Below are 3,704 nucleotides of genomic sequence, written 5' to 3' on the forward strand. Positions count from 1 at the left end.
CTGGGGCAGTGTAGTGCTTTGCATGGCCCCAGAACACCTGAGCCCCCGGAAGCCCAGGGACCGAGTAACTGCCAGCTCCCAATGCACCCCCACCCTTGTTAAAGGACACACGACGACTGAGCGCACACGCACGGTCTTTAATGCTTCGCCCGGGAGGCTGCGGTGGTGGGAACGGCACAGCGCAGGGATAGTGTTCAACGCACAGGATGGACTAGCCCCAGAGCCAAGAGAGGACTCCTGCCCTGCACCCCCCAGGACAGCCGGAAAAGGAGGCAGCGCTGCTTCCCTGCCGCAGGCCAGCCAGGACGCAGCTTCAGAAAATTAACACCAAGCGTAATAAATATGCAACTTTATCTACACACATCCAGGGGTGAGCGCGCGTGCCCGGGGGCTGGGACAGACGGGCAGAGCAATCTGCCACCCAGCCCCATGTCCCTTCCCACTCTCTGCTGCCGTTCTGCAGCAGCCTCCACTGCCTGCTGGCAGCCAAGTGCCCTGCCCTCTGCCATCCAGGCAGTCCTGGCCCCAGCCGCAGAGGGCCAGGGCTTAGTGCAGGGAGCCCAGCCAGGAAGGAGAAGTGGGCCCCCTCCCTGGGCTGCAGTGGGAAGCGTTGGGGTAAGAGCTGGGTGAGCGCTCGCTGCACAAGCCTCCTGCTGCCGCTCCAGAGACCAGCTCTGGGGGCCAAAGCGGTGCCCCGAGGCAGGGGTCTGAGTGAGGCCTACGCAAGGCCCCCATGGCAATGCCCCCTCCCCAGCACCGTGTGCACTGGCCAGGTCTAATGCTCCCTTCCCACCCGCGGGAACACTATTCAGCGCAGGGCCCTCCGTGGCCCCCCGTTCCCCACAGGCTCCTTTGGTCTCTCCCCACACCTCCATGCTAGCCACCCCATACACAGCCCTTCCTGCTTGCCTGGGGTTCCCTGTAACAGCCGCAGGCTGCTCGGAGGACCCAGCCCCCCAGGATGTGGGGAGCCCCACCCCTGCAGCAGCAGCGCACCCTCAGCCGAGCTGGGCAGCCAGCAGGAGCGGGACCCTGCGGCCCAGCCCCCAGGCTGCTCCCAGCCTTTCCTTCCCACCGAAAGGCGAGGCTGGGAGCAGGCAGCTGGAGCTGGGAGCTGTGGTGCTGATGGATCCAGCCATGCCCCACCCCAGTCTGACATCACCCCCGCTCCCCGGCCTGCCCCAGCTTCCCCTGCCTTCCTAGCCCCTGCCACCTTGCCACGCCCATGGCCAGCGGTGCGCAGCGTCCATGGTAGCGCCCCGTTGCCCGTGCCTCTCACTGTAGCCCTCGTCCCTCTTCACCCACTGCAACATTTCGATCCCTTCCTCAGTAAGCCCATCGCACCTTCCTGGTGCCAGTGCCTGAGTCACCCAGCCCACTGCCTCGGTAACAATGCCGCCCCCCGGGGCGTTAGCCTCAGGGGAAAACCACATTTGGGGGGCTTTGGTCAAGCAGGGAGAAGCAACTCACCCCAGCGGGGAGCCGACCGAGCAGCCGTGGTGGCTGGCGATGGGCAGGGGCTGCCCTGGTCTAGCTCTTTGCTGCAGTGCAAGCGCTCGCGTTCTCGTGGGACGGTCACTGGGGATGGAATTTAAAGGGGTTTTTGCTCCTGGCTCCTGCAGCACAACCCCCTTCAGGACACAGCTGCCCTCCTTGGGAGAGCTCCCAGGGCGGCCAGGCCGCAGACCGGCAATGGCACGGGAGCTTCGCGGAAGGGGAAAAGCTCTGCTATTCCCCTCTGCCCCTTTCCTTCCGGCTGCACTGGAAACGCAGCTTACCACAACTCAAGTGCACTCAGAACCCCCTGCTCCTGGGCCTGGGCCTGGGGTCACCCTGCAGCCCTTGCGACAGACAGTTCACTGCAGAGACGGTTCACAGAGAAGTGGGAAGCTCGACAATGGGGTCCCAGCCAGGCGGGAGGCCCCGGTCTTTGCTGCAGTGTTTTGGCTTTTGCTCAACCTGACGCAATGTGGCAGCACGGGACGCAGGCTTGTGTGTCTCCCCCACTGCAACAGGCCAGCGGTGCATGGAAGGCTGCAGTCACGCCCAGCTCACAAGCCCCAGCCTGCACTGCCGGACCCTGGGGAGTGGGGTTGTCAGCAGGCCTGCGGCAGGACGGGCAAGTTCGGAAGCCCAGCAGAGCCCTCTGGACCAGGGCTCTCCGAGGACAAGGTGGCAGCATTTGGTCACTGCTCACTGACTGTCAGGAACTCTCCGAGCACCGCCCAGGCCGGCAGCCCCAACTGCGGGGCTCTGCTACAGCAAGTGACAGCTGAGAAACAGGTCCTGTAGGGGGCGCCCTCTGCCCGGCCTCGGCTCCAGAGTTCTCAGGCGCAGCTGCAGGGGCTCCAATGCAGCGGCACCCGGGATTCATGGTGCAAAGGAGCAGCTCCGGGCCCGCCCCGGCCTAGGACGGGCTCCCGGGCCAGCACCAGCGCAGCCCCCTTCCACGAGGAACCCAGGCCACGGCTCCCTGGAGTCTGTCCCAGGCGCAGCCACACTCCCACAGACGCACACGCACGCCCCACACGTCCCACACGCACACACGTCCCACAGACGCGCACACACGCCCCAACACGCCCCATACACACCCACACTCCCACAGACACACACGCCCCACACGTACACGCACAAACTCCCACAGACGCGCACACACGCCCCAACACGCCCCATACACACCCACACTCCCACAGACACACACGCACAAACTCCCACAGACACACACGCCCCACACGTACACGCACAAACTCCCACAGACGCACACGCACGCCCCACACGCTCATGCACACACACTCCCCACGCACACGCACAAACTCCCACAGACGCACACGCACGCCCCACACGCTCATGCACACACACTCCCCACGCACACGCACAAACTCCCAGATGCACACGCACGCCCCACACGTCCCACACGCACACACGTCTCACAGACGCGCACACACGCCCCAACACGCCCCATACACACCCACACTCCCACAGACGCACACGCACAAACTCCCACAGACACACACGCCCCACACGTACACGCACAAACTCCCACAGACGCACACGCACGCCCCACACGCTCATGCACACACACTCCTCACACGCGTGCACACTCCCCCCCACGCACACACTCCCCACACACACACGCACATGCGCACACTCCCCACAGAGACATGCACCGGCACATGCACCCCTCGTCCCTCTGTCCACACGCCTGCGCTCTGTCTCTCTCCCACCCACACGCAGCCTTGACACGCTGCTGGCCGCTGCTTTCGGGGCCTAACATCTCCCAGGGCCCTGGGCGCTCGTGCTCCATCGTCAGGGGTTGGCGGAACTGGCAGCACTGCTCCTCTCCTGGAGCCTCCTGCAGCTCTCAGACCTCCCTGCAAGAGACAGGCAGACAGACAGAGGCGCTCTTAGCCGGCTGCTCACAGCCCAGGGCACCTCCCGCCCACCGCAGGGAGCTGATCTTAGATATGCTGAGCCATGGGGCTGCCACTCAGGGAAGGAGATGGATGGGAAAACCCGGACTTTGCCCCATGCCCGTGCCCTGCCACGTGGGTGAGGGAGATCTGCAGCGGCCCAGCCCCCGGGCTGCTGGCGCCAGCTGGCTGCAGCCCGGCTGAGAGAGGGGAAGCGTCCTTGTGACTGCGCAAGGAGGCCCGTGGCTCCCCCCACGCACCCGCCCTGGCTAGCCTGAGCGAGCCCCGTGACAC

Source organism: Emys orbicularis, chromosome 22 (assembly GCF_028017835.1).
Source record: "Emys orbicularis isolate rEmyOrb1 chromosome 22, rEmyOrb1.hap1, whole genome shotgun sequence".
Classification (NCBI taxonomy): Eukaryota; Metazoa; Chordata; order Testudines; family Emydidae; genus Emys; species Emys orbicularis.